Source organism: Symphalangus syndactylus, chromosome 13 (assembly GCF_028878055.3).
Source record: "Symphalangus syndactylus isolate Jambi chromosome 13, NHGRI_mSymSyn1-v2.1_pri, whole genome shotgun sequence".
Taxonomy (NCBI): Eukaryota; Metazoa; Chordata; class Mammalia; order Primates; family Hylobatidae; genus Symphalangus; species Symphalangus syndactylus.
This window is the reverse complement of record NC_072435.2, coordinates 113,671,212-113,681,604: the sequence shown is the minus strand read 5'-3', so window position 1 is coordinate 113,681,604 and position 10,393 is coordinate 113,671,212.

The window sequence follows — 10,393 nt, the reverse complement described above, 5'->3', positions numbered from 1 at the left end:
AGGAGGGTGGATCACTTGAGGTCAGAGTTCAAGTTTGAGATCAGCCTGGCGAACATGGCAACCAGAAACTCTGTCTCTACTAAAAATACAAAAAATTAGCCAGGCGTGAGGGACACGCCTGTAATCCCAGCTTCTCGGGAGGCTGAGGCAGGAGAATTGCTTGAACCCGGGAGGCGGAGGTTGCAGTGAGCCGAGATCATGCCACTGCACTCTAGCCTGGTGACAGAGCAAAACTCCATCTAAGAAAAAAAAAAAGTGATAAGTGTATGTTTCTTGTGACTGTGATCACCAACAATTTCTGAACTCACAAGCCAGGTCCTCTATGTGTACCTGAACGATTCCCATTCCTTTTTAAATCTTAGCTTCTGGATCATCTCGCCAGAGCCTTCTCAGAATCTTTCCCCTTTTCCTTCCGGGGTTAAAGTACTCCTCTCCTTTATTCTCAGAATTTGTTATAATTACAGGCTCTGTTTACACGGGTCCCCCAACTAGACTATGACTTCCCCAAGGATGGTGGAATATTGCTGATGTTTTTGTCTTTCCGACATCCATCCATGCTTCTTTTTTTTTTTTTTTTTTGAGACAGAGTCTCTGTCACCCAGGCTCGAGTGCAGTGGTGTGATCTCAGTTCACTGCAACCTCTGCCTCCTGGGTTCAAGCAATTCTCCTGCCTCAGCCTCCTGAGTAGCTGGGATTACAGGTGTGCACCACTATGCCCAGCTAATTTTTTGTATTTATAGTAGAGACAGGGTTTCGCCATGTTGGCCAGGCTGGTCTTGAACTCCTGAGCTCAATCTGCCTGCCTCGTCCTCCCGAAGTACTAGGATTACAGGCACGAGCCACCGCGACCAGGCATCCATGCTCCTTCTGATATCAGCATCCCCGCCTTTTTGGAGGGAAAGATCAGCCCTCTCCTGATCTCATACCACATGGTTTGGGTAGCATCAGTGCCACTTCCTAGGTTCCAGGGTGGCCCTACAACCCAGGCCAGGCCCATCCACACACACATTCCATCCCCTTGGTCAATGTGACTGGCTCAGGAGTATATATGTGTCCTGAACCAGGTCAGTGCAAGTTAGTCGTGCAATTTATGCTAGAACTAATGGGAGAGAGACTGTATCCCTGATAGGGTTGCTCAGCATTCTGTGGTCATCCTTGTTACATCTAGGAAAAAGCCACCTAAAAATGATGCCAACAACAAAATAGTGCTGAGAGATGCAGACAGAAAAGAAATGTACCTGTCCAGAGTAAGAGTCATCTTTAAACTTCTTGATTATGTGAGTTACTTTCTTTTGCCTAAACTGGTGTGTTGGGGTTTTGTTACTTGCAACTAAAAGAATACTAATGCATACTCGTTATTAATATTTTAATCTCACACATACTGCATCATATCTGGCACATTGTAGCCACTCAAGAAATGTATAAGTCAATGCATGCATGCTTTTTTTTTTTTTTTTGAGACAGATTCTTGCTCTGTTGCCCAGGCCAGAGTGCAGTGGCACAGTCTCAGCTCACTGCAGCCTCTGCCTCCTGGGTTCAAACAATTCTCCTGCCTCAGCTTCCTAAGTAGCTGGGATTACAGGTGCCCACCAGCACGCTTGGCTAATTTTTGTATTTTTAGTAGAGATGAGGTTTCACCATGTTGGCCAGGCTGGTCTCAAACTCCTGACCTCCTCCTGCCTCGGCCTCCCAAATTGCTGGGATTGCAGGCATGAGCCACTGTGCCTGGCTGCATGCATGCTTTTTAAGAAGTGTGCCATTGCTATGGTTTTTAATTTTTTTTTTTTTTTTTTTTTTTTGAGACAGAGTCTGGCTCTGTCCCCCAGGCTGGAGTGCAGTGGCACCATCTCGGCTCACTGCAAGCTCCGCCTCCCAGGTTCACGCCATTCTCCTGCCTCAGCCTCCCGAGTAGCTGGGACTACAGGCGCCTGCCACCACGCCCTGCTAATTTTTTTGTATTTTTAGTAGAGACAGGGTTTCACTATGTTGGCCAGGATGGTCTCGAACTCCTGACCTCGTGATCCGCCCACCTCGGCCTCCCAAAGTGCTAGGATTACAGGCTTGAGCCACCGCGCCCGGCCTAATTTTTTTTTAGTAATGAAATAATGTTCGTGCATAAAGAGTCAGGAAGTGGGAATATGGAGAAGATAGCACCCTCGTGCATTGCTGGCGGGAATGTAAAATAATGCAGCTGCTGTGGAAAACATTTGTTCCTCAAAATGTTAAACGGAATTACCAAATGACCCTTCAATTCTGCTCCTGGGCATATATAGCCAAAAGAATTGAAAACAAGTGTTCAAACAAAAACTTGTGCACAAATGTTCATAGCAGCATGATTCAAATAGCCAAAAGACGAAAAGAACCCCAATGCCCATCATAAGAAGAATGGATAAACAAAATGTGGTCTAGCCGTACAATAGAATATTATTCTCCCATGAAAAGGAATGAAGTCCTGATACACGCTATGACATGGATAAACCTTGAAAACATTATGCTGTGTGAAATAAGCCAGCCACAAAAGGACAAATATTGTATGATTCCATTTATATGAAATGTCTGGAATAGAAAATGCATAGTCAGAAAACAGATCAGTGATTGCTACAGGCTGATAAGCAGTGTGACTGCTTAAGGGTATAGCATTTCTTTTTTTTTTTTTTTTTTTTTGAGATGGAGTCTCACCCTGTTGCCTAGGCTGGAGTGCAGTGGTATGATCTCAGCTCACTGCAACCTCCGCCTCCTAGGTTCAAGTGATTCTCCTGCCCTAGCCTCCCGAGTACCTGGGATTACAGGCATATGCCACCACGCCCAGCTAATTTTTGTACTTTTAGTAGAGATGGGGTTTCACCATATTGGTCAGGCTGGTCTTGAACTCTTGACCTCGTGATCCGCCCGCCTCAGCCTCCCAAAGTGCTGGGATTACAGGCGTGAGCCACCACGCCCGGCCAGGATTTTCTTTCAGGGTAATAAAAACATTCTGGAACTAGGTAGTGCAATAGTTGCACAGCATTGTGAATATACTAAAAGTCACTAGTGGTAAACTTTATCTTATACATGCTTTACCACAATAAAAACAACATAATCAGGAATTTCATCAGGGCTGTCTCGGATGGATGCCACACAACTTGTGCCTGCACAGGGCGCCCAGATTGGGGTGCAAATCTGAAATCTAGATTGTGCTCTGCCCCCTAGGTTGAGACCTCTGGTACTTTTGCAAAGTGGATGCCTTTTTCTGCTTCATACAAAGACACTGTTCAGCCTAATGCTGATCTTGAACTTTATAGACAAGATGGCGTAAGAAGTGAGTGAGTTGTGTTGATGGCATTACTTTACTGCAATTTTCAACGATATTTCTTTGCTGTACATCTTTAAGTACTTGGAGAGTACCACAGTACACATCCTCTCCCTTCCTGAGGGTGCTATATCTGAAAATTCACAGTGCATCGTTGAGTGCTTAATTTGTAAAGCTAGCATAAATTACTGGACTAAATTGTCCATTACTGTGAGCTCAAATTATCTCACCATCAAGAGAGTGATCTAGTTGCCTTGCTCACAATGGAAATAAAGAGACAATGAGGCAAAAAGCCAAAAGGAGAAGAACTCTAGAAAAGTAAGTTTTCTGATATTGTAAAGAAAAACCTTACAAAGTTCAAGATAGGAACATTTTGCCTATCCTCATCGATAGTAATTTCTTTTCTGGAGATGAGATCTCACTATGTTGCCCAGGCTGGAGTGAAAAATCAATTTTCTGATGTTAGAAAAACCTTACAAGGTTAAAGATAGGAACTTTCTGCTTGCCCTCATTAAAGGTAATTTTTTTTTCTAGATATAAGGTTTCACTGTGTTGCCCAGGCTGGAGTGCAATGGCTATTCATAGGCACAATTATAACACGTTACAGCCTCGAATCTTGGGGCTCAAGTGATCCTCCCACCTCAGCCTCCCAAGTAGAAAGGTTTTGTTTTTATTTTCTTGTTTTTTTTGAGATGGAGTCTTCCTCTGTCCCCCAGGCTGAAGTGCAGTGGCATGATCTTGGCTCACTGCAACCTCTGCCTCCAGGGTTCAAGCGATTCTTCTGCCTCAGCCTCCTGAGTAGCTGAGATTACAGGCACTTGCCACTATGCCCAGCTAATTTTTGTATTTTTAGTAGAGATGGGGTTGTTGGCCAGGCTGGTCTCAGGTGATCTGCCCACCTTGGCCTCCCGAAGTGCTGGGATTACAGGTGAAAACCACCACGCTTGGCCAGCATGTAGAAGGTATTTTTAAGAAATCATTTATGTTTCGAGGATCAGTGAGTTAGAATGAAACAATAATAATCCTCTAACAGCTATGGAAGATTTGGTTGTCTCTTAGGGGATAGCATTCTGAGATTTTTTTTTCTCCCCACAAAAATCAGTAGAAAAAGACAAAAGGAGGCCGGGCATGGTGGCTCACACCTGTCATCCCAGCATTTTGGGAGGCCAAGGCGGGTGGATCACTTGAGTCCAGGAGATTGAGACCAGTCTGGGCAACACTGGCAAGACCCTGTCTCTGCAAAATTTATTAATGAAAAAAAAAAGAAAAAAATTCCCTGGGAAAGCAATATGGTGAACTCTTCAAGGACAAGTCAATATTAGTTTTGTTTAGTTCCAGGGGCATTGGTAGCCCCCTCTCCTCCTAATCTGCCATTTCCCCATTTGCATCCTCACAATGCAACTTTGAAAATACTGGGGCCAGCTCATAGCTAACATAACTGGATATGGAATGAGAGTTTTCTTGTTGACCCAGAACTTCAGCTAAAGCTTCAAAGGTGAGGGCAGTGGGTGACAACCCTTCCTCCTTCTATTAAGAGGTAGCTAGACTGGTCCTTTGACCATCAATAACCATCAGCCTCCAGCCTATGTAAGACAAGATCAAGATTTTGTCCAGAAGAGGTTTCCTTGACAGGTCTTTGTAGGAGATTTTCTTTTCCTCTTCCAACCACAAGCCAAGAGAAGGGGGTTCAACGAAAGGTCACTTGTGAGACTTGGGTGCACCAAGCGGATATGCTGGCACCTCATTGCCGGCTGAAGGCTGCCTGGGGCTGCCCAAGATAGCCAGGGTGCGGAGAGAGGGCAGCAGGAGGAATAGCCTGCGATTACCATTCTGCAGGGCAAAGGTGTGTCCTGTTTTCTGAGTCAGGTGACTACCTCTGAGCACACTTAGGCTTGAGCCATCCTGAAAAGACTTACCCAAGAGAGCATCCTTTTAGCAAAGGGACCTCAGAAAGAAGATGTGGGGCACTTGCTGGAGTATGAATGGAAAACTGGTCTGCAAAAGGCCAACCAGTGTATGTATTGAGTCCCAATAAGGTCCCCATGAGGGTCTCCAAAGATTCCCCCAGTGTGCCACATGTTCAAAAGCCAGCCTGCAAGTGCCTGGCAGGACATGGTAGGGCATCTGACTCCCTTCACCTGCTCTCAGTTGAGGGTACTTTTTCCACTTAGCCCTCAGCTCCTGCTCTCCTGCAAGGTGAGATGGAGATCAGGAGGAGAAGGACACACACACCCTAGTCTCCACTGCAGATTCCTGAGCCATCCATGGGTGAGGCTGGAAGGGGCAGGGAACAAGGTATTAAACTGGATATGAGAATGAAGTTTTGATTGGACTGGACTTTTTTTTTTTTTGCTGAGTCTCGTTCTGTCTCCCAGGCTTGAGTGCAGTGGCACAATCTTGGCTCACTGCAATCTCCACCCTCCAGGTTCAAGCTATTTTCCTGCCCCAGCCTCCCATGTAGCTGGGACTACAGGTGCCCACCACCACGCCTGGCTAATTTTTGTTTTTTTTTTTTAGTAGAGATGGGGTTTCACCATGTTGACCAGGCTGGTCTCGAACTCCTGACCTCAGGTTCAGGTGATCCACCCAAATTGGCCTTCCAAAGTGCTGAGATTACAGGTGTGAGCCACCGTTCATGGCCTGGACTGGACTTCTAATGTCTGATGAGACTTTTAGTTGAAACTAACTGAAAAGCTAAGAGATTTACTGAGATATTGCCCAGGGCATAGGAGAGAGCCCTGACAGTGGATCTTAGGGTTGACAAGCAGTGGAAGAAGGAAAAGAAAGCCGGTTCTTGATTCCCACCTGTCTCTCCTCCTGCCAAATCCAGCTCATTCAGTAGCCCAGTAACAATAATTTATTCCCACTATTAATAAGCCACTCAGACATGTGGCCTTCAGAGTTAAGATGCAGTTTCTAAAGTGAAATACATCAACAATAACAACATCATCATCAACAAAATTATCATCCGTCAGCTCCCGTTCTTTGAAATTGATGACATTCTTATTAGTTTGAGGTGCAAAACCCTACACCAGAGGCATCAAACTCAAATGCCTACAGGAGCCAGGGAGGAGATACAAATAATGAATGTAGAGGACTGGGTGGCACTGTAGTGGAGAGTCTGTGCCCCATCTGAAAGGACAGTTATCTCTCTTCCAACCAATTGTTGCCTAATGTAGCCGGATCTTCCCATTTTTCCAGAAAGGCCAGAGATCTGCATTTTTGGGGTAGCATGTCTTAATTTTGGAACTACTGTCAAGAGCATTAGTCAGGGTTCTTTGTTGCCAATGACACAATCCACTCTAGGTAGTTTAAGCAGAAGTATTTTAATAGGGTGGTGAATTGTGGTCCCTCTTCCCTGCACCAAATCATATGTTGAAGCCCTAACCCTCAATGTAACTGTATCTGGAGATAGGATCTTTAGGAGGTAATTAAGGTTAGATGATGTCTTAAGGGTGGGGGCCTAATCCAATAGGACTATGGCCTTATAAGAAGAGGATGAGAGAGAAGAAGAGAGAGAGAGTGATAGATCTTTCTCTCTCTCTCTACCATGTGAGGACACAACAAGAAGGTGGCCGTCTGCAAGCCAGGAAGAGAGCCCTCACCAGAACCCAGAACCTGACCATGCTGGCATCCCAATTTCAGAATTCCGGTTTCCAGAATAGTGAGAAAATAAATTTCTTTCTTTCTTTTTTTTTTTTTTTGAGATGGAGTCTCACACTGTCACCTGGGCTGGAGTGCAGTGGTGTGATCTTGGCTCACTGCAACCTCCACCTCCCGGGTTCAAGCGATTCTCCTGCCTTAGCCTCCTGAGTAGCTGGGATTACAGGTGCCTGCCACACGCCCAGCTATTTTTTTTTTTTGTATTTTTAGTAGAAACGAGGTTTCACCATGTTGGCCAGGCTGGTCTTGAACTCCTGACCTTGTAATCTGCCCGCCTCGGCTTCCCAAAGGGATTACAGGCATGAGCCACCGTGCCCAGTGAGAAAATAAATTTCTGTTGTTTAAGCCACCCAGTATTTTGTTATGGCAGCCACTAAGACAGGTAGTTGAAAACTCTATAGAATCTCCAGGAGGACGAGAGAGCCAGGTTCTGTCTGTGCAGCCAGAAATGACTCCCAAACCAGCTGTGGGGCTGCCCCTGTGAACACGTGACATGCCTTTCACCATGGACACCAAGCTTACACAGGGGTGGAGCACCTGGAAGCAGATGGCTTGGCTGCCAGGCTCACTATCAGATAGATTCCTCCCTTTTGTTGCTTACTTCCTGGCAGAAATCTCATGTGATCTTCTAATGGCACAGCCTAGATCACATGTGACCTGTCTGCAAGGAAGGTTCTGGAAAAGTGCTTTGGCTTCTCTGAGGGAAAGGTGGAACTCATAATGTGAGGCATTTTCCAAACATAGGAAGAGTATGCATTTGTGTGCTGCTTACAGCCCTGCCCATTGATGACATCTGACCCATGGGCTACTTTCATTGTTTAAACTTCCACTTCTTCTGAGAACAACTAGAAAAGCAAGATTAAATCATCATTATCATCACCATCTGTTAAAAGACATTCAGAGAACTGCTGAAATAACCAGGACTAAAGGGGCCAAGATTCTGGAGACAGGGACACCGTGGTGAGGTGAGCTGATATTCTGCAGCCGATTTTTCCCTGGGGATATTTGCACATTTGGGCACAGGGAAAGAGGCCAAGGTTCTAGACTCTTCCCAGGCATGAAGGCTGCTTTGGGGGAACAGAGAAACTGACAAAACTTTTAGCAACCTCATAGGGCTAGATGGACAAAACTGGAGACTTAAGAGGCCATTATCCCAGGGAGAAGAGAGGGGCAGAAAAGTGAGCCTGATAGATGGTGGTTTCCCCTCAAGATATTTGGCAAAGTTTGAAATAGTGCAGGGCAAGAAGCAAAGAAGCCAAGCAGAAGGTCCCTGAAAAACAGAGCCGTTCCCACAGTCTCGCCATGCTGTGAAGATAAGGGTTAGAGCTCAGGACCAGAGAGAGGGGCCTTAGTGAACACCCAAGTTTCCTAGTTGGAACCCTGGAAAGGCAAAGCATTAGAGGTAGGGGACAGAGTGAAGTAGTGTCTTATCAAAACTATAACCGAGTCTCCACCCAGCTCAGCCCCTGTTTGGATTAAGATAATTGATCTGTATGCCATTTGTCTTGCAGAGAAAGAGTGTGTCCTCTCCAGAGTTAGATATTATCACCTGGAGACTGTACATTTTTTCAATGTCTGACATTCAATAAAAATTACAAGGCCTGCCAAGAGACAGGACCATATCACTGAAAATAAAGGGAAAAATAGTCAATAGAAAGAGACCCACAGGTGATCAAGTTTTTGGAGTTAGACAAATGCTTTAAAATAACCATAATTAACATGTTTAAGAAAAACAAAAAGATGGAGAAAATAGATGAAAAGAGATAATTTTACCAGAGAATCGGAATTCATAAACTTCATGGTCCAAAAGATTGAGAACATAGAGAACTTACTTCACCTGCTCACTGACAGATGTTGAAAATACTGACTCAGTTCTGTATAGCTATAAAATCCCATGGCTTACAGTACTTTTTTTCTTCTTCTTTTTTTTTTTTTTTTTTTTTGAGACAGAGTTTTGCTCTTGTTGCTTAGGCTGGAGTGCAATGGCACAATCTCAGCTCACTGCAACCTCCACCTCCTGGGTTCAAGCAATTTTCCTGCCTGGGAGTAGCTGGGATTACAGGCGCCTGCCACCACACCTGGCTAATTGTTTGTATTTTTAGTAGACACAGGGTTTCACCATGTTGGCCAGGCAGTCTCAAACTCCTGAGCTCAGGCTATTCACCCGCTTCAGCCTCCCAAAGTGTTGGGATTACAGGTGGTAGCCACCACGCCGGGTCAGCTTGCAGTCTTAAAAAAAAAAAGTGTGTGGAGGGAGAGCATCAGGAAAAATAGTTAATGTATGCTGGGCTTAATACCTAGGTGATGGGTTGATAGGTGCAGAAAACCACCATGGCACACGTTTACGTATGTAACAAACCTGCATGTCCTGCACATTTACCCCAGAACTTAAAAATAAAGTTTGTCATTCAATGTGGCCACCACTGGCTCCTGTTCTCTCTGCTTTTCAAGTGGCTTCATTTAAGAGTGACGTATTATACCATGTGTTCTGAGTATCACGCCTTACTCAATCCTCAGCACAGGGCTCTGTTCACCTGGAGAAAGAGGTGCTGTTTGCTAATTATTCTAAATACATCTGTTGGGCAATGTGTGTTGGGAATACTATTAGATAAGGTGGTTAGGGAGATGAGGCCTCTCTGAGATGATATTTGAGTTAACAGTGACAAGAAGAAACCCACCAGGAGAGGATTAGGGTGAAGCATGTTCTGAGCACGGTGGACATAGAGTACAAAGATTTAATCAAGAGTCAGCAAACTTTTCTGTAAAGTGCCAGACAGTAAATCTTTCAGGTGTTGTGAACCACCGGTCTCAGCTGCAGCTACTCAACTCTGCTTTACAAGGCAGGAGTAACCACAGACAATAAACAGATGGGTGGTGGTACTCCAATAAAACTTTACTTGTGGACACTGAGATGTGAATTTCACATAATTTTCACGTGTCACAAAATATTTTCTTTTTTTCCAACCATTTTATTTACATTTTTAATTTTTGAAGTTTTAGTAGCGACAGGGTCTTGCTATGTTGTTGCCCAGGTTGGTCCCAAACTCCTGGCCTCAAGTGATCCTCCTGACTCTGCCTCCCAAAGTCCTGCGGATTACAGGCATGAGCCACCTCGCCAGGCTTCCAAACATTTCAAAAGGTAAAAAACCATCTTAACTGTGGAGCCATCGTTTGCTGACATAACGTCAGTTAGGTATGCTGGGGTCAGGCCACACAGACCCTTGTAGGACATGGGAATACTCAGAATAAGGCAAAGGCCCTTTCCCCCACCAAATGGAAAGCCATCAGGGCGGGACCGGGTACCAAGTCTAGGAGGCAGCTTCCTGAAATTCACGGAAGATCACCAGGTTCGCTTTATCTTTTCCCCAGTAACAAGAAAGGACAAACGAACAAAAAAGGCACCCACGCGCGCGCGCGCACGCACACACACACACCGAGCCA